Here is a 24,625-nt window from a genome sequence, read left to right on the forward strand (position 1 = left end):
GAAGAGTCATGAACTATAGACACAAATGGACTTATCGTGCTCAGTCTGAACACACATGGCTTGGAACAATGACATAAATAAAGTATACTGTATCTTTGGCCTTTTCCCTGCAGAACAAAAAACAAAACAAAACAAAAAAAACACCCTCAGCAAAAACCAGCCTAAATTGGTCTTAGTTTGTCTACAATACGAATCAGCCTGGTATGTTGGCTGGTTTTGGAGGGGTTGAGACAGCTTACACCAGCTAAGGTTAATATGAGATGGCTTTTCAGCAGGGTTGCCAAATAGTGAAGGCAAAAGTGATCCCTAAAATTTTAGAGAGAGAATTATTTTTTATAAACACGATGACAACAATACCTCAAAAAAAATGCAGGGCAGAAAACCAAACAATCAGTTGCACTGCATGAAAATTAGTATTTTATCGATGTACCATACACAATAGGATTTGATGATGTCACAAAATATGACATAATCATATTGAGAACTTTACTACTGTATGCGATATGTGCGTGTAACCTGTTTCAGGATGTCTGCTGCACTCTGGTATGAACAGTCAAATATGACGCAGAACTCTTTTCCCTTCTTCATCTCTTTAAGGAGCGGCCGGGCATCTTTACTTCCTGTCGGTAACTGTCGGATTTTAATCTTGATACTGTATCGTGATGGAGCTTTGATTAATTCTTGTAGACGAATTAGCCCTTTAAAACATCACATAGACAAAAATCAGCAAAGGAAACATTATAAAAATGCATACAATATGACAAGTTATAAAGAGCTTAATAGATTCTTAATGGCCATATTTAGCAAATAACCAATAACCTTTTAATTTGAAACCACATAAAATAAAATAAAAATATTTTATATATATATATATATATATATATATATATATATATATATATATATATATATATATATATATATACCTGTATGTATTAAATTAAACTAAACAGGAAGAGTAATACTTAACCCCCTTTTTTCAGAACAGGAAATGTTTTGGTAATTTTTTACATATTTTTTACCCCTGAAGAATTCCACATACAGTAGTTAATCATATAATAATTCCACTGAATAATAACAATAATCTTATTCATAATGAAGAATCATGCAGATGGCTCATTCCAGATATTATCTCTAGGCAAATATCAACACAAACATTTTCCATAAAATGTCAAATCCATTGCAGAAATGTAATTACAGAACATTTTTCATGAAGTTCTATCACCCACGCTCTAGTTATTACACTCACATGCTGGCTGGGTCCATAAATGCTGTATTACATACACACATTTTGACAGATGAATTTTAATGCATTCTAAATGCTTATGTGTATATGTGAATATTTTGGATTGATGCTAATATCTCCTGAAGGAGTGACATTTGCACTGGTCACCTGTAAATGCATTTATAAATCATAATTTTTGAATTAGCTTTTTTTTTTTTTTTCAAAGTCTAAGCAAGCTTATATTTGCAGTATCCCAATTCTTGTTTGCCTCTACGCTTTTCTAGATCAGATATAAATCAATCTCTACTACCTCAATTGTTTCTCCTAGCATTATATTAAATGGAGAGAGCAAGTGGAGACTTTTGCTTAACTCTTCTACTTCTCAGATTTTTCTCCTGAAAAATATACCCCAGTAATCTCCCAGAAGTGATGTCAGATGAGATCTCATTGTCTCAAACTGTGCTCAGATTTGCCAAGACACCAAAGCCTGCAATTAAAACTCAAGAGATCTCATTATGAACTCAAACATTTCTCATCAAATTTTCTGGGCTATTCTATACACATTCATTTATAGCTTTATATTCTTGCTCTATGTAAACACTGTCTCATTTGTGTCTATTTTTATCTCTCAATTTTTGGAGAAACATATGAGACAAAGTTGATCCTTTAATTAAACAGAAATTAGATCTCCATTAAGTCTCATGAGCTATGAAAGAGCAACCTCTGAATAATTTGCTACAACATGATCACACAGGAAATCCATATGTTGCTTCCGAAAGTTCACATACCCTGAAATCAACCTCATTCAGCCGAATTACTGACATCATCCCACATTAAACATTTCTGCATCAGTTCAGGTATGAACACATTTCTCTCTAGCGCTACTGAAAGCATGTTGCATGAGCAATGAGACATGGTCATCATACATTACAAAAACAGTGTATTCGGTGCAGATTATGAAAGCGTATAGCATGTTAGCCCATTAGCATCATGAATGTAAAAGATAAACATTGAAAATTACACTTTATCTACTGCATATTTCTTTCTTTAAATCATTATCAAGTAATTAAAACAGCTTCTTTTACTGATCTCATGTGAAATCTACTCATAGAATGAGGCATGAGGTCATTGATAACATATTTTAATGTCATATTAGTTGATGTTTAACAGTCTTATAAATGTTCCTCTAAAACGCCTCCCCCTGCAGCGTGGCCGGTGTCTGAACGTTCGTTTGTTTGTTGTTTTGATTTTCTTTTTACTGTTTTTGAATGAAGAAAAACTTCTCAGTGAGTCTGCCATGACCTTTAGTGTTGGTGTTTGGGTTAGGGTGTATGGTTAATAAAATATGCATTCCTGTTGACTATATTAAATCATTTACAACTAAAAATACAACTCGCTTCTGGCGCCACTCTTTGGACATTCCTGGAAACTGAAGCTTACACGTTCAACAACACTTCCAGCTTCAGCCACTGGGGGGCAGTGATTAGAATTTTGGTAAGCACAGACCGATTTCAGCAGAAGAACTTTTCACCTACTCTTGCCAAATTCACAGCATGATCGGTATGCTTGATATCCAGGATACCAGATTCTTTAAGTCAGCTCACCTGTTGCATCTTCGTAGACCACAGTCACAGCTTTCCACTTGTAGAACTGCACTATATCAAGCACAGCTCGACTGATAGAAGCATAATCTGGGTACAGGTTGATGTAGAAGCTGTCTTTGTTGTCCACAGATGGATGTTTCCAGCGAGTCTGTATGTGAGGGACCTCCAGAGCATTACAGATTGACTGGACGGCACTCACTGAAGAACTGTGAGACGGGCCAAAAACTGCGGCCACACCCAGAGCCAACTGATCACAGGCTGCACTCGAGACAACAACAACAACTTTATTAGACAAAGCAGTGTTGAAATTAAATTATATCAAACTGATTACATAGTAATGTGATCAATATAACGTTCATTCAATTTAGAGAAAGAGATATGGTTATTAAACGACGTTAAGCTGTATCAGCAGCATCTGTGTCGATTGCTGTCGATTACTACAGACAATCATTTTGAGTCCCTCAGTTTGTAAAACTGAACAAAAACTATATTTACATCGGTAATGCACTTACAGTGGAAGTCTGTGGGGCAAGGCATTTAGGAAGGTTTAAAGCAGAAATGTGAAGCTCGTATTTTTGTTAATGCACTTACAATAATTATTCTACAGAAATTGGAGCTGTTTAGTTGTCTTAATTTTACTTTTAGCAGTGTGACTACTGTTGTAGGTGGATGGACTTCTTGCTAAGCATTACAAATGTAATTCCAGTGAGTGAATCTTTCTTTATGCAAACAGACCATTTCTGGTATCCTTGTTGGTGTAGAAAGAGGAGGCATGTGGATACAAAAATGCAGGGGAGTGGATATAGTGACACCCAGGGCCGAGAGGTGCGACGAACTTGGTGTGCGCACATTTTAAAGTCGGCATAAAACGGAAGTTGCGACTGACTTCCGTATTGTGATGAATTTCCGAGTGAAACAGCTTATCGAGCAAGAAAAAAATATGGGGTGAGGATTTGAGTTTATCCACTGGTTGTTGATTGGATTGTGAAAATATGGGCGTTGCATAGCGGAATGGAGGCAGATCTGAATGAGAGTTTGCAGTGGACACACACACCCCTACCACCGTGGTGCTCGAGTCAGAGCTGGCTATCGGTGAAATTGAGCAGCAATCTCAATACATTTATGATCAAACTGACAACATAAATGCACGAGCACATTGCGGTCTTTGCTTACGATGAGGCTGTAGAAGTTGAAAAACGAGTGAGTAAAAGATAACTATATTTTAACGTTTTGAATCACAATACGCTACATATAAAGGGGGAAAAAACACTTTTTCGTGCTGTGCATCCCAGGATAACTGCATTTGAAAATATAAATAAACTCCAGAGTCATCCGAAGCATTGTATTCATTAGTGATCACCTCAGCAATTCAGGCGTGAAATGTCTAAAACACAACTGTGAATTTGCCGTTATTCCTCCTCATTCAAAATGTAAATTCAAGCCAGCTGACCCGTTACCAAGGGAGTTTGGGTTAAGGAACGATAGTTTTGAAGGAAAACAGATGAAAATACACCTTGCCATCTTCCCCAACATGCGATTGACGCTTCGTTGAACTCTACGCAAGGTTGTGGTATTTATAAGAAACTGGCCTCGCGTTGCTCACAAGCTCATAAAGAAAGAAAGGACATGCAGCATGTATTTAAGACTTTCTCAGCTGACGTCCTTCCTTCAAATATTGGATTACACTTTGTGTTAAGTATGCTAGGAAAGACAGATGGACCATGCAAAAATCTGCTGTAGCTCGATTATAACTGTGCATGTAAATGTATTTTGATGTTTGTCCCGATGCATTGCCCCACAGACTTTCACTGTAACATTCCTTCAAGTGATTATATCAGACTCAAACCTCTTCTGGAGGCCTCGAAGCTGTCAAACAGGTTGATTCTCTGTATATCGTAGGTTAGAGTGGTGTTGGGCATTAACGTTCTGTTTCTGTTAATGTTGGTTACTGCGAATTTGAAGGCAAGTTCCTCCACACTGATTGGCTCGTTCTCGAGAGTCTCGAAAATCCCACCTGCATAGACAGAAAAAAAACTTTGCATGATTGTTTATCTTGTCATTCATCTAAGATGAATTTTTTGATTCCTCTACCACTAAACGGAATTGCAAAAATAAACACTTTTTTCCAGCACTCTTCCCATCTCTCATTGTTTAGATGAACAGGAACAAACTCACAGGATTGATTATAGCTATTTTTGGGCCACTCAGAAAATAAACCATTGTTTTGTAGTGTTTACATTCAGGAAGTCATCTTACTTATAGTGGTCTCTGTATATTAAACTTGGATAAGAGAAAGTATCGTAAAACACACTTCACCTTTACTTTAATTTGTGCTATAATAACCATCCCTATTGTCATTTACACAAACACAGTTATGATTATTATCTCATAATCTCAGTGAATGTTGCTGATGTATACTGTGGCAACACAAAACTGGATTTATGGATTTCCATTAAGTCATGATGTTTCTAATCCTTCAATGACCTTAGAGGGATAGTTTGCTTAAAAAGGATATTCAATTCCTCATCATTTACCCACCCCTTTGTCCTTACACACCTGTATGACTTTCTTCTGTAGAGCATAAAATGTGACATTAGGAAGAATGTTAGCCTCAGTCACCATTCACATTCATTGCATCTTCTTTCCATTATATTTCAAGTCATAGATGTTTTGAACAACATGAGGGTGAGCAAATAATGACAGAACATTCATTTTTGGGTGAATTATGCCTTTAAATGACCTTAAATCCAGATGAAAACTATAGACAGAATATTACAAAATAAACAATCGGACAGCTATTTTGACAGAGAAAACAGGATGTATTTGACCAAAATTCCCGTTATCTTCAGCAAGCTGACTTACACTACACTACTTCAAATAACTGTTAGAAACAGCCCAAGTTTCCTCGTTCTAAAGCGACGCTTTTGAATTAGAAATGGAGGCTTGTGCGCATCTTTGGAACTAGCAATGGAAGCTCCTGATCCATGGCATAAGAAAGTAGTTCCATGCACAAATGCGATTTTTGTGACAGTCCTTACTTTTTCCTCATTTTTTTATTTTTTATTGACTTGTTCTTTGAACTGTTGTATAAAAGCAATATCACACTCGCTATTGTTCTGCATGGCTCTAAATCATCCCGGCTGAGATTACCTGCGGCTGAATCACAGCCGTGCTGATGTAGTGTCATATAGTACAATTGCGAGTGAGATATTGCTTTACTTACAAGGAACAATTGTATTTTTGTAAATTAACATTAACAAAGATGAATAAATGCTGTAAAATTCATGATACCTAATGCATTTACTAATTTGAACAAATTAAACTTTATTGTAAATTTTCAACGAAACGTTCACAAATTCACACATAATGACATTTGATAAGAGAGGAAAAGGACAAGCGTTTTCACTGTGCCCTTGTTGAAATAAAAACGTAACACTTCCATTCTTCAATGTCAAACAGAGAAGAACCAATTAGAAACAGAGCAATTACAGTCCTTCGTCTCACAGACTGAAACATATTTTCTGTTAATGTAAATCTGCTTTCATTCCTTAAAATGAACGCGACTCTGCAATGACACTTGCTGGTAAAGAAACAGACTGACAAACAAATCTTGAGAGAGGAGATGTCAAGCAGCATTTTCAAACTAAGTTGTTATTATTACTTTACTTGTACAGAAAAAAAAAAGATGCAATGAAAGTTAATGGTGACTGAGGCTAACATTCTACCTAACATCTCCCTTTGTTTTCAACAGAAGAAAGTCATACAGGTTTGGAACAACATGAGAGTGCAAATGCTGCCCATGTTGGCAGCTAACTAGGTTTTGGAACAGAGCGTTTGTGTGCACATTTTCCCCAGAGTGTTGGGATTAATGATGTTCAAAATAGTTCTCCAACACTCTTTTTCTTTGTTCTTTTGGACTAAATCATCCAATCAGCACATCTGTTTTTTCAGTCCACCTGTTTATAAATGACAACTCTCGAACAATCCTCAGATGTCATTGGTTTGCTGTGAGTGCCTCAAAACCAATTTCAACAGGATTTTTTTGTTGAGAGATTGTGACTGATGTTTTAAGAGAAGAGAGGTAAAGACTGAGAGTGCAGTGGCTCCCCTCTGGGCCCTGATTGTCAATGACCTTTTTATTCCACTGCTGGTGTGGCACCTTTCATCCAAAACACTGAGAGATCCTTGTGTGGGCGCCACACTCACTCAGATTGAGCATTTTAAGCACAAGGGTTAATGACAGCGTGCAAACCATGGCAGGCGGCAGCTGGTTCCTGCATCTGATCGTGGGAATGTTTCATTCTCGAGGGAGGAATAAAAATACAGACTTTCTCATTCGTAATCTCGAGGTATAATGACATTTCACTGTGGCTGTTCGAGCAGAACCATTTACAGGCTTATGTGAAAACGGCATAAAAATCTAATATGTGCTAAAGCTTCAGATGTGTAAATTATTCCCATGGAGCCACTCGGTGCTCAAATACATTTCAATGGTCATGACAGATTTATAATTCCACTTGTGTGTCTGTTTAGTCTGCTTTAATTATGCTTATTGTGCATAAATTAACTGCATTATAAAGACATTTGTAAATTCTATAAATGTCATAAAAGCATCAATATCATAAACTTTCTCGGTGTAAAAATTAGACATAGTTGAACATTTTTATATCTCACTCTTTATATCTACAAAATTGGTGTAGGAGACTCCATAAAGGAAGCAAACTTTGCCTATAACAATTTATGTATTACTTAATTATACGGGTCAGCTGGCTTGTTAATTCCATCCAAATATTCTCACTGTTTTATATAAGACATTGCGTGCAGCAAAGTTATTTCGCTGATGTTGAATAAATGCTGCATTTAAAGTCAACATGAAGCATCTTTCACAACTATATGTCTGTAATCTGATGTACAGTATACCTCTATAATCCAATCATAGCTCTAGAAAAAAGAATAACTAAAGATAGTAACCACAGACTGGTTCTTGTCCCTTTCACCTGTCAAGAATATGTTTGCACACCATATTAGAATATTAATGCAGAGCAGCTGTGCAGGCAATACAGAAACGCCATTCATTTTTTTTTTTTTTTTAATGCTTTTTCAATTTCCAGCTTAAATAAGAAAAATTTCTCTCTCAGGATGAGAGGAAGCCGACCATGACGGGGTCTTGATCTGCTTGTTGCCGGGTTACTGGTTAAGTCACCAGGTTTTCTCAGTGCAGTGAGTAAAGTCACTGATGTCATCAAAAACTAATTCATTTTCAATGCCAGAGGGCTGCAGGGTCAATGCTTTACATGAGCTGAAAAACTCTTGTGATGGGGTTGAAAAAAGGTTTTGACATCAAAAGATCTTGTTAAATTAAATTAAATGTCAAATAAATTATACTATATATATATACACACACACACACACACACACACACACACATACACACACTGGCAGCCAAAAGTTTGGAATAATGTACAGATTTTGCTCTTATGGAAAGAAATTGGTACTTTTATTCACCAAAGTGGCATTCAACTGATCATAATCAGGACATTAATAATGTGAAAAATTACTATTACAATTTGAAAAAAATTCAAATGGTTCTCATCAAAAAATCCTCCACGTGCAGCAATGACAGCTTTGCAGATCCTTGACATTCTAGCTGTCAGTTTGTTCAGATACTCAGGTGACATTTCACCCCACACTTCCTGTAGCACTTGCCATAGATGTGGCTGTCTTGTCGGGCACTTCTCACGCACCTTACAGTCTAGCTGATCCCACAAAAGCTCAATGGGGTTAAGATCCATAACACTCTTTTCCAATTATCTTTTGTCCAATGTCTGTTTCTCTTTGCCCACTCTAACCTTTTCTTTTTGATTTCTGTTTCAAAAGTGGCTTTTTCTTTGCAATTCTTCCCATAAGGCCTGCACCCCTGAGTCTTCTCTTTACTATTGTACATGAAACTGGTGTTGAGCGAGTAGAATTCAATGAAGCTGTCAGCTGAGGACATGTGAGGCATCTATTTCTCAAACTAGAGACTCTGATGTACTTATCCTCTTGTTTAGTTGTACATCTGGCCTTCCACATCTCTTTATGTCCTTGTTAGAGTCAGTTGTCCTTTGTCTTTGAAGACTGTAGTGTACACCTTTGTATGAAATCAGTTTTTTGGCAATTTCAAGCATTGTATAGCCTTCATTCCTCAAAACAATGATTGACTGATGAGTTTCTAGAGAAAGCTGTTTCATTTTTGCCATTTTTGACCTAATATTGACCTTAAGACATGACAGTCTATTGCATACTGTGGTAACTCAAAAACAAACACAATGTTAAGCTTCATTTAATGAACCAAATAGCTTTCAGCTGTGTTTGATAAGGGCAAGTGATTTTCTAGTACCAAATGACCAATTTAGCATGATTACTCAAGGATAAGGTGTTGGAGTGATGGCTGCTGTCTAGATTTGATCAAATATGACTTTTTTCAAATAGTGATGGTGCTGTTTTTTACATCAGTAATGTCCTGACTATACTTTGTGATCAGTTGAATGCCACTTTGGTGAATTAAAGTACTAATTTCCATCCAGCAAAATCTGTACATTATTCCAGTGTATATATATATAATGTTATTTCATTATTTAATATACTATATGAAATTTTAAATTACATTTTATTTCATAGGTAACACTTTACAATAATGTTGTATTTGTTAATATTATTTAACTACATAATTAAACATTAACAAACAATGCACAATACTTCTACATTACTTATTAATCATTGTTAATGTTAATCTCAAAAACATACTAATACATTTACAAAACTTTTAACTGAAAAGTTCTATATGTTTTCATTAGTCAAAGCACTGTGAACTAAAATTAACTTACAATGAACAAAAATATATTTAGAAATTATAATCAAGAATAATAAATGTTATAAAAAATATTGTTCATTGAATGTTGGATTTAATTTAATTTAATTTAATTTAATTTAATTTAATTTAATTTAATTTAATTTAATTTAATTATTTATGACTTTACATGCTGATCCAGGCTTTTCATCAGTCACAATCTCTCAAGTTTTTTGAGTGATGCTTGCTGGTTACCCTAGTTAAGAAGCCTGCACTAGCATTAGTACCATGATAATACCACATTTGTGTACCATGATAATAATGTGGTATTCTTGAACCAGCCTAAGATGATTTGCTGGTCTTAACTGCTCTAGATTTCCAATGTTCTTGATGATTATTCAGAATCATGGTTAGGGTCTAAATACCATGATAATACCATCTGATACGATGATTGTACCATAGAACTAGTACCACCATAGTGCATTTTTTTGAAAGGATGGTGACCACTCATATACTGGTCTTAACAACAGGGAGGTTGTAGTTTTAAATCAGAACTTTCTACATCAGAAACCTTTCCCAAGGAACCATTAGAGCAAAATCCATCACCACGTCTGTTAGGGCTGCAACAGTACATGTACATGGAGTGGTGGTGGCGTAGTGGACTAAAGCACTGAACTGGTAAGCAGAAGGTTGCTGGTTCAATCCCCACAGCCACCACCATTGTGTCCTTGAGCAAGGCACTTAACTCCAGGTTGCTCCAGGGGGATTGTCCCTGTAATAAGGGCACTGTAAGTCGCTTTGGATAAAAGCATCTGCCAAATGCATAAATGTACCCACACTGAATCAAACAGATACATGGCCTTTGGTATAGTACATGCAGTCACACGAATGATTACATATCTTAATATGTGTGAAACCAAAATTAAAACAACATATAATGAACAACACAAACTGTGTAGAACTAAAATGAAAAAGATAGTGGAGCAACATGGGACTGCATGGAACCAAACCTTAACAGAACAGAGCGCCACACGGTACACTAGAAACTGCGGATCAGATAAATGCATGTAGTTTTTACTAGCTAGCTTGCTATTTTTCCCAACTGTGATGGAACTAAACAAAATATAAATATGTCAGACTTAAATAAGCCAGAGATTGAAGACCCACCACCGTCTCTTAAATCTGTTGTTTGGGAGCATTATGGTTTTGCAGTAAACTACTGTAATACTGGGCAAGGAGTAGTGAACATGACATAGGCTGTGTCTCGGCTCTGTTTTACCGAAGTCAGGTACTGTATGTCTCAGGAAGCACATCTAACATGATGACTCATTTGTGGTGACATTATCCACATGTGTTTCTTGAGTTTACAGGAGCAAAGCATAAACAGCCTGTGCAAGTTAGTCTCGACACAGCGTTCAAGCAGATCCGTCCTCTCCCCTGACAATGTGGATATTCGGATTTTCCTTGAAAAAAACATTGAAATTGAGTGATAAGTACAAGTGGTAAACTGAAAGGCAAAAGACACAGAAATCTGCTCTGCTAATGTCTTAATTTTGTTACAATTATTATAATTGCATTTTGTTTTTACTTTTAATATTATTTATGTTTTTATACACTGTGCATATAAGAGGCTCTTACGTTTTTTTTATTGTAATTTCATTGAAGAAATATGCATAGTGCAGTCATGCATAAATGAGCCTTCACAATAAGAACTGTTGCCCATTTTAGCCACTGTATTTTAAAAATAAATAAAAGAAAGATTCTTTATTTTCCCTGCTGTACCGAAACCGTATTGAACCGTGACCCCAAAACCAAGGTCCATACCTCGAATTCAACCGTGAATTTTGTGTACCATCGCAGCCCTGTCTGTTTATTATCAAAGCAGCCCTTGTATCAGGAATTCAGAAAAGTATCAGGACAAGACAAACCATTAGAAGCTTGTTTACTTGCTCTCTTGCAATAATGAAAAAGCAATCTTTGTTGTGCAGTTCACCTCAGCCTACTCCATCCACATTTGTCTTCGCAACACGTCAAAGTCACCTTGCGCACACACTAATCTATGTCTGGACAGAGACTGCCTGCACTCTGTTGAGATTAACTAAACCGTCATGAATTGCAAATCCACAGGTAAATTACAGTAAGCACCTCAAAGCCACCAGTTTCCACAACAAGCCACTGTGTGTAAACCGCTCTGATTTGGTGGGCCTGCATGGGCCTGCTGAGAGCTGATGTTGTTTACAAGAGCTTCCTGCAGACTCTCTGATCAGTCAGGAAACATCACAGAGTCTGATTCTCTTCACTGGAACATCAACATCAACAATCCATCATGGATTACAGTTCACCCTCTGCTAACTGAAAACTGCCAGGAGTAAAATCCCATGTTTTTCATATTTCAACATCTTTCAGATTTTCTGACTGATGAGTGTCGTATGATGAATGCAATTATTTTCCAATCACTTTCAATCTTCAGGCACACACTCAATCCCGTTGAAACGACCAGCATTGTGTTTTGGATGCTGGTCCCACCAAGCTTCTTAACTAGCTTTACCAGCATGAACGCTTTGCTCAACCAGTTTCACCAGAAAAGCATAAGCCAGCCTGGAACTAAACTAAGATGGTCTTTCCAGTGGGTTTAATCCTACCTGGAGTAAACGTACAAAAAAATGTTGTGTTGACTTTTGGTGCGTTCAGGTCATATTACATTTATGAGTTGAGAGCAGATGAACAGCACCACAAAGTCGTAATTACCAGTGGAAAACTCTGGATTTCCTTTCTGCTCCAACTTTTCTGAGTTAGGCGTGTGTCGGATAAAGAATCATTGCGGAAGCACATTGGTTTTGGTATAATTCAGTTTTCACTGACGATTTTGACTTTACAGTTTAGCTTGTATGCAATTTTTGTACTTTTAATAAAGAATAGTGATCAAGTTTGCCAGAAAATAAGACTCATTTAGCTAGCTTATGAGGCAGTTGGCATGTTCAACAAAACTACATTTCCTATCATTAAATATGGCTGTATGAGTGTGATAAAATAGATAGGAGGTAAAAAGAGAGGGCATATGAAATAGCTCCTAATTCACCTCTGTATAAGTTTACCCCGCAATAATTTACCTCCACAAAGGGGCGGGTTTATGATTTCTGAGGCCCCAAGCAACCGACCAACCCGGGGCCCCATTTTGAAAAATGTTGCTTAACAAATTACATAAAATTGATTTTAAATCATAATTTTAAATTCGTCCTATCAGTCACTGTTGCCAAATACATTCAAAATGTTTAATGAAATACAAATCTAGTTAAAGATAATGAATACATGTTTTCCAGTTTTTCCACAATACAGTGATAAAAAAGCAATATTTAACTGCATTTATTTTTTAAAAAACACTTTTTTTCTTTCTTCTTCTTTTTTTAATTTATGACCAGGGTGTGCAAAACCTAACTACACTCAATAACATTTCAGAATAAAAATTGTATTTATTATTATTATTATAATCCATCAATTATTTATTAATGTCCAGTTTGTCATTATAATATGATACATTATTATTATTATTATTTTGAGGATTTGTTGTATACAATAGTAATATACTGTATATCTGTCTTATTTACTTTAATTTCACCTTATATTCTAATGCTGCAGTGTATTGTTCACCATGATGCAGAAGGCTGTATTTTTTGTAAGCATCGTAGGCAACATTAGTAACAGGATTTTTACTGTAAACAAGATACGGAGGTCCCTCAGCACACTAGAGCAGAAGGGAAATAAAACATTGCCATTTATCAAGCGCTGAAATTTTGCTTGGTGCAGAACAATCTGGAATAATGTTAAACATTGTAACAGTCACCCCTTTTCAACCTGAACTTGTTCAGAATGTTAAATCTTTGTGACACCTGCGCTAAAAACAGTCTAGACACCACAACGAATGAAACAGAACGCAGGTGTCTTGACAGGCGTTTTTGAGACCTGAAGTTCTTTTTAACTTGACACAGTGTCTAAAAATGTGCCGGTCCTGCGTGAGACACTGAAGAAACAGCGAGACGCGGTGCAGCGGTAAAGAACGTTCGTCCAGCACATTTACATAGGAAAACAATGGAAAAAAAGAGCAGACGCATGCAAAAACACGTTCGTTGTGAACGGCCCCTCATCCGTTCGCACGTATCTATGAGTGAGAGCATGTTTTTTGTTTTTTTTTTGTTTTTTTTTTAAATCACTAGAATAAAAGTGTCTGGATAAATGTGTCCATTAAATGCCTTGAATGTAAAAAAACTTTTGTTGTTGTTGTTTTCAAATGAATTTTTTACAGTTCCAAAAAAGCAAGTAATCCAAGATGATTTTATAATTCTCCTTTATGAGGTCTATTTTTTTTAGCATCCATCCAAACAAAGTTTGACTTCAGCTCTTATAATGTCCGTTTTAAAAACAGAGATAGTGACTTAAGGAAAAGTAAAAAATAACCACTAGTTTAACTAAAATTTGTGTTTCCAAAAGATTTACAGTACTCGCACCCTTTAACTATTAAAGCAACCTGTAGTACAATATGATGCTCAAGGTCAAAATGATATAGGAAAGGTCTTTCAGAAACGCTTCTGTTCATGTGTGGAGCTCTTATTTACATATAAATACATGCTGTGGAAAATGTACATGCAAGACAGAGGTCATGTCAAGTATTGTATTAATAATCCTAATCTGACATTTGCTTATAGGAGGAATATCACTGAAAGCAGCCGAGCATTATAAGAGTGAATTACAGCATTGATGAAAATGTATGGCTGAGCAGTCAAGCAAAAACCGGTGAACAGGCAAAATTCCTCTTCATGTTCTCACCTTCATGTGACCTACACAGCGAGGATGTAGCGACAGAACTGAAGACTACTTTTCATTAGAGAAGTGTTCCAGTAGTCTGAACACCTTTGTTTGAACTGCTATTCAGATTACAGTGGATTCTCCTGTGTATTACTATTCTTATAGAGCCAGCCTGATCACATGAAAATTTGTGACCACAGCAAGGTTTTAACAAAATATGTTATGTGGTTCCTTAAATGTGTCGCGGCAGTTCAGAGGTGAAATGTCCATCCACTGTGTTGCGCTAAAAGCGACTAAACTGTTCTCCCAAACAGATTAGTTTTTTAAGTGTTTGAGTTTTAAATCAACAAAACTGACCTCCATACCCTAAATCTAATCTATAGTGTCATAAAAAACAAATGTGAGATAAAAATGCTATTGCTGAAGCAACCACGTCATTTTGTGGTTCTTCTATGATACTTTCGACTCATGTGCAGTCTCGCATGCTCTTCAGGACACGTACCCCAGTGCATCACAAGTGCAACCCTCTATCAGTTGAGCTACAATGCAATTTAATCATAATTGAACAAGATTGTAAATGTAGTTGGTTATGTAATGCAAACGTTAAAATGTATCACCTTACAATTCATGCGCTGTAGTAAAAGTGTTCAGATGCCATAAGATAGCATTGTTTAAGGAACAGGGTGAAAAGTAAATGTTTATAAACTGATAATCTGCCGTTTGACTTGTAATTTGTGTGAAAGTGTATAAAAGTCATTTTTGTTGTAGCGCCTCTAGTGTTCATTTCACCAGGAATCTGCAGCAATCTGTACAACGAGCTACTTAAATATTATTTCACAAAAATGTAGGCAAGGAGGAGGCGGGAACTGGCTGAACAGTCAACATAAAGTTTAATGAGAAACTCAACATAAAACAAACATAAACAAACACACACACATGCAGCGTAGCCACATGCATCTCTCTCCCCAACTGGCATCTCCGGCCCCCCTTTATCTTGCTCTCCCGCTGATCATCTGATTCAGCGCTGGCCATGCATCTTCATGGCCCAGCCATGCCCTTTTTTTTTACCCTTTTAGGAATATGCACATACTGTATACACATATACGACGTGGTTGGTTTGTCTCTTTAAGAGAAATATGATTGGCTACCCTATTATACTGTACATCATCTAATCAGAGCTCTAGATATACTCAATTAAAAATAATAATTATACAATATGCAAACAGGAATTTGATCAGATAATATATAGGCAATACATGCAGCTAAAAAAAATTATATTTTATAGGAAGTATCATTTCAACCAAATAGTCATTGTTGCCAAGTAGATTCAAAGCATTTCATTGAAGATTTTAAGCACAGTAAAAATCAAGTTCAAGACGTTTTCCACGCTTTTCTAAAGACACACCTTTAGTAAACTTAATGACCAAATAAACAGCATGTTTACGATGTCGAGTTTTATATCATATACAAAATTATTGCAAATTGTATCAAGGTTCGTGATGGGGTGTAAGGAGGAAGTGGGAGTCGGAGTCGGAGAGTTCCAACACAAAAGGCATTTGTTTGATAACACAAGATTTACTTTTCAGCACACAATATTTGCTTTTCAGCACTGCACTCTAACAAGTCTCTCTGGGCATGTGTCGCTCTCCTCTCACTGGCATCCAGCTCACTCTTAAAACCCGCTGCAATGACAAACAGCTGTTAGAGACAATCATTGCCAGGTGATGATCCTTACCATTCTCATCTCCTGATCTCACTCTACATTCACAAGCTGGCGCTCAACCACGCCCCCTCCACCACATACTCCCACCGCCTGACTCAGCCATCTGGCCTGCCCAGTACACCCTCCCCCCATTTCTGGAGAGTCTGCGCTTCTGGTCTGTGGACCACCTCGAACTTAAAAGGCTGAAGAGCAAGATACCAACAGGTGATCCGCGCATTGGTATCCTTCATGCGATGGAGCCACTGTAGTGGGGCGTGGTCCGAACAGAGGGTGAAAGCCTATCTCAGGAGGTAGTACCGAAGGGTGAGGTCTGCCCACTTGATGGCCGGACACTCCTTCTCAACGGTGCTGTACCTCACCTCTCTGCCGAAAGCTTCTGGCTGATATACAGCACTAGGTGCTCCTCACCTTCCACCACCTGGGACAACACGATTTCCAACCCCCTGTCCGACGCGTCGGTCTGTACAACAAAAGGGAGAGAAAAATCAGGAGCATGTAACAACAGCCCACCACAAAGCGCAGATTTCACCTGCATAAAAGCCTGTTGGCATAGCCCCAACCACTGGACCGGGTCTAGGGCTCCCTTTTTAGTGAGATCGGTCACCGGGCTGGTGATGTCCAAATAATTAGGCACAAACCTCCTATAATAGCCAGCCATCCCCAGGAACTGTCTCACCTCCTTTTTGGTCTTGGGTCTCAGGCAGGCCTCAACCGCTGCGGTCTTATCAATTTGGGGGCGCACCTGCCCGTGACCCAAGTGGAACCCCAGATACCGTACCTCCACCCGTCCAATTGCGCACTTCTTGGGGATTTCTGTGAGTCCCGCCCATCGCAGCGACCTCAGAAACGCCCCCAGATGCTGCATGTGCCACTGCCAATCATTACTGTATATAATGATGTCATCCAGATAGGCAGCACCGTACGCAGAGTGCGGTCTGAGGACTCGGTCCATAAGGCACTGAAATGTAGCCAGGGCCCCAAACAAACCGAATGGAAGGGTCACAAATTGGTGTAAGCCAAATGGTGAGGGGAAGGCCGTTTTCTCACGGGACATTGGTGTTAAGGGGATCTGCCAATAACCCTAGTTAAATCCAGTGTCAAATAAAAGCGAGCCGCACCCAAACGATTGAGCAGTTCGTCAATATGAGGCATTGGATACACATCAAATTTAGACACAGCATTGACCTTTCTATAATCCACACAGAACCGGACCGAGCCATTGCTCTTCGGAACCAGCACCACTGGGCTGGCCCAATCACTGTGGGATTTTTCTATTATCCCCATATCAAGCATGGCCTTTAATTCTTCTCTAACCACTTTTTTTTGTGCTTGGATAATCAGTAGGGACGACTGCGAACCACTACCCCTGAGGTTGTTTCTATATGGTGTTTTATGAGGTTCGTACGACCGGGAAGGGGCGAGAACCTGTCCGAGAATTCTCTTTGCAACTGGGCCACGGCCGTGATTTGCGATGGTGAGAGGTGGTCTCCTCAAGTGACTGTGGTGCCGGGATTGGCTTTTAAGTTAACCTCCGGCCCGAGCTCCTCCCTCTCCAGTACCACTGTCGCCAAAGCCACGGGGACCACCTCCCTCCACGATTTTAAGAGGTTGAGGTGGTAAATTTGCCATGCTCCGCCCCATCCATTCTTTTAACCTCATAAACGACTTCCTCGACTCGCCGTGTGACCTCAAAAGGCCCTTGCCACTTTGCGAGTAATTTAGAGCTTGATGTGGGTAGTAATAAAAGGACTTTATCTCCCTGTGTAAATTCCTGTAGCCAAGCCTGTAGCAAATTCTCCTGTGATAGTTGCCCCAATGTGTGGAGTTTTACTCTCAGGTCAAGAACGTATTGAATTTTGATTTTGCTGTTTGAAGGTCCCTCCTCCCAGTTTTCCCTCATGACATCTAAGGCACCATAAGGCTTACGCTCATACAATAATTCAAATGGGGAGAACCCCGTGGACGGTTGCGGGACCTCTTGAACTGTGAATAACAGGGGTTCAAGCCACTTATCCCAACTCCGAGCATCTTCGTACATGAACTTACAAATCATGCTTTTCAGGGTTTTATTAAACCGTTTGACCAAGCCATTCATTTGCATGTGGAACACACTTGTCTGAATCGATTTAATACCCAGTAATTCATCCAGCTCGCATAGTGTATGTGACATAAAAGTAGTGCCTTGATCAGTGAGGATTTATTTCGGAATCCCCACTCAGGAGATAATTCTGAAGAGTGCCTCCACAACACTACATGCTGAGATGTCAAGGCACCGCTTCCGGATATCGCTTTACGTAGTCCACCAGAACCAACACAATGCGATGCCCACGTGCCATCCACTCTAATTGCCTGATGAGGTCCATACCAATTCTTTCAAAGGGGACCTCGATCAAAGGAAGTGGGTGCAAAGGCGCTCTTGGGGTTGCCAGCAGATTCACCAGCTGACATTCACAGCATGCTGTACACCATCTGCAAACATACCTGTGAATGCCCGGCCAATAGAAATGGGACATTAGATGGTTGAGTGTCTTTTCCTGCCCTAAGTGACCCACCATCGGATTATAATGAGCCGTCTGAAATATTATTTCCCGACGGTTCTTCGGTATCAATAACTGGGTTGTATCTTCCTTTGTCTGAGCATCCTGCATCACTCGATACAACCGGTCATTTATAATAGAAAAGTATGGATATGCGAGTGCAATGTCTGGCTGAAGACGGTGACCATCAATCACTCTCACTTGGTCGAGGCATGCCTAAGAGTTTTTCTCACGTCTGCTCCAGAGGGAAATCCCCAGAGGGGAATCCTCTAAGGGCTGGGGAAGCCAAGACTTCCCTCTCCCTTACGTCATCCTGATGCAGAGCTTGGCTCCACCTCCCCAACCAGCGCATCACAAATCCCACACTGAGACGCTCTGTTACAGGACCCATCCACACAAATTTCCCTTAATAAAGTGGAAAACGCTGGCCAATTCATGCCCAAAATTAGCAGATGGGTGAGGCACGAACTAACCGCAGCCTCGGCACTATGCTTTTGTCCACAGTCACTACAGGATAATCATGGATATCCTCATGCACACACCCTACCTTCACCTTGTGACTAGCACCCAAAGCCTCATCTTGAACCAAGCATTGATGGATGGAGGCTTGGCTGCAACCCAAATCCACCATGGCCCGGTACTGTATTTATCCCCTTAATACTCATGGGTATGCGGTATGTCCCAACTCAATCGGTGGCTGCCTGCAGCGCGTCAGGGACCTGAACCAATGTCCCCACCTCCATCACCGGGCATTGGTCCTGGAAATTCCCAGGCTCCCCGCAGCTCCAACAGACCAGCCCAGGCTCCACGCCTGTGCCCGTGGCAGCGGGTCCACCAACCTGGGAGTAAGAGTGGAGAGGGGCAGGGGAAACCAGCAGGTAGTGCCATCCCCGGAGCCGAGGAGCCAGTTTGGGGAATCGGAAGTCGGCAAGTTCCAACACAAAAGGTATTTATTTGATAACACAGGATTTGCTTTTCAGCACTGCACTCTAACGAGTCTCTCTGGTCATGTGTCTCTCTCCCCTCACTGGCAGCCGGCATGCTCTTAAAACCCGTCTCCACTCTCACAGCAATGACAAACAGCTGTTAGAGACAATCATTGCCAGGTGATGATCCTTACCGTTCTCATCTCCTGATCTCGCTCTCCATTCACAAGCCGCCGCTCAACCATGTCCCCACCACCACACAAATTTATTGTAAACATTCTATATATATAGTTCAGCCCTACTGGGCAGTGGGCACTTGCTCAGAAAGTTTATAAACAAGAAAGACTTGATGAACCTTAAAAAACATAATCATGTCTGCATTAAGTTCACTGGCTCATATTTCAAATGGCTTGAACATTTCCACCTCATCAGCTGACATGTCTGCAGCTCTGACATCATCAGAGGGGTTTTGGGGTAATGAGGTGTTAATCAAATAAAGGCATCAATCAAAAGCATGACTTTGACAAATTGCACAATTCACCGTGAAGTGGAATAAATTGGTTGGAATTAATTGATTTCAGGCTCTGGGCTCTTAATATTTGTGTCTCACTTGAAAGACCTTGATTTGTCTTTGAAACTGTTGACTCTTTCTCTCTCGAAGAATCAAATTCCACATGAGTAGCACACAGGAGAATCTAGATTTAATTAGAGTTTGATGTTAACATGTTGCTAAGCTAACTATGCCATGCTTTAATAAGAACTAAAACACATAACACTTAAATATGGAGTAAAATAGTCTGTGTATAATGAGAAAAAAAAGAAAAGAAAAAAAATCTATAGTTTTCAGCAAGGGCGTAGCCAGGAAATTACTTTTGGGTGGGCCTCAATAAAAATCAATGGGCCAATTGTCCTTATTGTCCTTAACAACAGAGGAACAGCACATTCAAACAGTTCTTTCACACTTTCAGAAATCAGAATTTATACATTTTTAAATTATTTTATAAATATATATATTTGAATTCAAAGAATAATCTAATCTAATCTCATTTGGGTGGGCCCAGACTCACCCCTGCCCACTCTTGCCTATGCTACTGGTTTTCAGTATTGAATTATTCTGCCTATTATCTGCAATGGGCCTGTGATGCTATATAATGCTACCTATGTAGGCAGCTCCTTAAGTTTTTGGAACAGAGCCAGAATTGTAAATTGTACATAACAGCTAACTGTGTTGATATGTCAAACCTGGCCATGACAAGATGTAATAATAGGATGAGATGGCGAAATCGTAAGAAATTCGCTAAGTTGGCTCATGAAAAAACGTATGACATTTACTCCCATAGAGAAAAATAAATGAACCACTGAACAATGTTTTTACAAGTTTAACCCCTAACCCAGACCTACCTCAATAAAGTGTTGGATAGGAGGCTAGCTAAAATCTGATGCCTGTATTGTATCGATTTGAAATTCTGTTTGTTGATTGGTTGGTGTCTATGTGAATAAAAGTTGTACCTTTTCTTATGAGGTGTACACAAGTCATACAATATATTACCATTTTACCATATTGTATGTCATGTTAAGTCACCATGAGACTATGTTTGATTTGTCATAAAATTATCAGGCAAAATAACTAATCGTGCAATAAATTGGTTTTGTTCAGTTCTCATTCGATAATTTATGCATTGCGATGTGAGCGAGCATCTAAAAGCTCTGAGAACAGAGATATAGTTGTTTCATTCATTCAGTATCCCACTATCTCTCCTCACTGGAATACAGCCAGTGTGTGTGTGTGTGTGTGTGTGTGTGTGTGTGTGTGAGTGTGTGTGTGTGTGTGAGTGAGAGAGAGAGAGATTAAAAGAGAGAAAAACAGAAAAAACTATGTGTGACAATGTGAATGAGAGAGAAAGAACCTGATACCAAAGCTTGAAAGATCTAGTAATAGAACCAGTGAATCTCTGAATATGTGAGGTTTACAGCATAAGAATGGACTTTATGAGGAATTGAGCACCAAATTTTACTGTAGAAGTAGAACTAGCCAATAAGATGCTTAATTTCTACATGCGTGTTCTTATTACAGAATAAACAGATGCATTACAGTCTATGGCAGCTAAGTTATTTTGAATGAAATAATAGCAAGCTTATAATGAACCTTACACAATGGTACAGTTTTGGCATAGCTTTCCAAAAATGTACTTTAAGCATTACAAAATAGTTTCTTGTGTGTTTAAATAGGGTTTAAATATTCTAATACATAATATTTGAAAATGTTTCATTCCGAGATCTGTTAATAATCTAGTTGCTAACCATCATGGGCATCCTTCAAACAGTGTTTGGCAGGGTTTTTTTTCTTTTTCTTTTTTTTTCTGGGTGCTCGGCATCAGTGAGCTCTGATCAGAAAACAGATTAGTCCTGCTTGTTTAACATGCTTAAGGGAAATGATCTGCCACTTTTACCCAGTTGCTGCAGAGGGAGGGACTCGAGCATCAGGACCAGGGTTCTAGCCCAGCGAAAGATGAGGGTATAATTGAAACATGTACCATATGGAGCAGATTAAAGGTTTGCAGAGATTCAGAGATTAGATTCGACCTCAGACCACAAGAAATTATGGAGGTGGATTAAAAAAGACACAATGGACAGATTACAGCACACTTTTCTTATAAAAGAGGGACATTATTAACTGTGTCCCAAGTGCCCCCCAGTGGCCCCCCTAAAGTGGAGTGGTAGAATGGTAAAGAGTGGTATTCTCAGTTTCCATCCCACTGAGAGTTCAGTGACCCCACATCATAATAAATAGACCAAACAAATTATATTTAAAGAAAACATCAGAGCATCATGACTGCATAATAATATTTAGCGGGGTAAAGTTTAATTTAAGTTAACCTAATTGTACTAATAATATCGTTGCAAAATTGTCAGCACTGGTAGGAGAAATCATAAGTGTAAATGTAAGTGTAAGTTCAGTTACTTTTATAACGCAATTTCCCATGTTATTATCATAAAACCCGATCTGGATCAGATTTTCTGCCTTATTAAATGCACCTGAGCCCAACTCATTAGAGATCGCTCTTATTTAGCAAGCATTCATTATAATATATTTTTTGTATGTGTATCTGTCGGGTTTTCATTTCTGGATCAACATACAGTTCACACTTATGTTATTTATATTGAGGTATTCATTTCCACTGTCTTTAATGTAATGTTTTGCACTGTACAATGCAGAAACAAGACAAATGTATTTGCAAAAAGTTTGGTAAAACAAACAATGAAGCGACTACGATGAAACGCTGGAACAGATGTGAAGAAACAGGTATGAAGGAACAGCAGCTAGCATTATACAGGGCCACAACACACCTGCAATTGCGAATTATGAATACATTTAAAAACATAAAATTGAAACCCTTATTAACCACCCCACTAAAGCCCAAATAAATGCCTTACCTTCAGTGAGAACTGAAGGTAAGGCACTCTTTAAGTATCACCTAAAGATAACAGCACAATGCACAAATCCTAACTTAAAACATCACTTTGGTCGATTTCCAATTTATAATGATAATCATGGTATTAGGCTATGCATTTGTAAAATGACATTTTTCTGTCACTTATAAGCCTTCATATGACTAGAGTGCCTTAGTGCCTTACAGGTTTATGGCCAGTGGTTAATAAACACAAAAAAGATCATAAGAATTCATTACCAGTAGATTGACCGTGGCATTACAGCATACCTATGCATGCTTTCTCTCTCTTTCTCTCTTAAGACATCATGAATGACAGATCAGGATTAAACGGAATAGATTAGATCGGGGTCTGCAACCTTTTTGACATGGAGTGCCATTTTTTATTTTCCTGGTTAATGGCTGTGCTGACTTCCAACATCTGAACCGCCCCCCCTATTATGATATAATCATGATCCTGCATGTGAACGTGCTTTAATGAAAGAAACCTGTCCTTTTGTACAGAATGAGTTAACACAGTTAATGTCACAGATTTGCTTATTTGATTACTGATCATGAAATTGTGTGGAATCTTAAATATTTCTTAAATTATGTCATACATTTTTCTCAAAAGGACACTAGTAAGTAGCATGAAGTAATATGCTGTTATCTACAGTATGCAAGAACAACACATGACAGGTAGATAAACAAATGCTTAGAGCTTTTCTCAGAACTTTACTTTTCTTAGACATTTTTGCAATTACCTTTAACCAACTGGTCTCAAGGTGATTTAAATAGATGTAAAACCTAACAAACTTAATTTGTATTTATTTATTTATTTATTTTGTATAGATTTTGAAAAAAGTGTTTCTTTACAATAAAGGGCATTTGGTTTAGTCCAAATACTTTTTGGACCACTGTGTAAGAGAAAAAAGATAAAGGTTACTCTTTTACAGTGCAGAAATATGAGTGTTACATGTATGAGACCAATAAACTGACTAAATGTCAGTGGAATTAAATGGACACTCACCAATTCTCAAGACCTGCTGCACGCTCAGACTCAACTCTGCCATCAGACACAGCAGTATAAAGCGCACAGCTCTCCTCTTCGCCATGGTGCACCTGCAGGAGCAAGATTCAACATGCATAGCCGTCTTCTTTTCATTTGCCAGTGTTGTATCCAAATAGGAATAATTTCCATCCGACCAGCATCTTTCCACTCACGAGTCAAAGATCAAAATGCTCACATCCATAGGTGCTAACTGGGCAACACTTTCCCAAATAAGTAGCCGTGAATACACATCACTTCCCTGGTGATATCAGGACATAGCGGTGGGTGAGAGGCGCCGGACGCGCAGGACAGACACCCAGTGCAAGCGTTCCCCCGTCCGTGCGCACTCTCAATTGAGGGCACAGTCGAGTCTCTGATCCGCAAACATGGATCCTTTTGTGAAGATTATCTTCAAATCTGGCAGCAGCCGACCTCGACAACGTCTTTGCTCTCTGGTACACCGAGGAAATGATTAAATCTTGTGCCGGAGCTCTGATGGAAG

At 38.6% G+C, this 24,625-nt stretch overlaps 1 pseudogene; it reads right to left on the minus strand.

The window, feature by feature from the left end:
- Nucleotides 1–24,562, minus strand: part of LOC127429885 (glutamate receptor ionotropic, kainate 1-like) — a 48,541-nt pseudogene extending 23,979 nt beyond the window's left edge.
- Between the last annotated feature and the right edge of the window lie 63 nt (nucleotides 24,563–24,625).

This window comes from Myxocyprinus asiaticus, chromosome 39 (assembly GCF_019703515.2).
Source record: "Myxocyprinus asiaticus isolate MX2 ecotype Aquarium Trade chromosome 39, UBuf_Myxa_2, whole genome shotgun sequence".
Taxonomy (NCBI): domain Eukaryota; kingdom Metazoa; phylum Chordata; class Actinopteri; order Cypriniformes; family Catostomidae; genus Myxocyprinus; species Myxocyprinus asiaticus.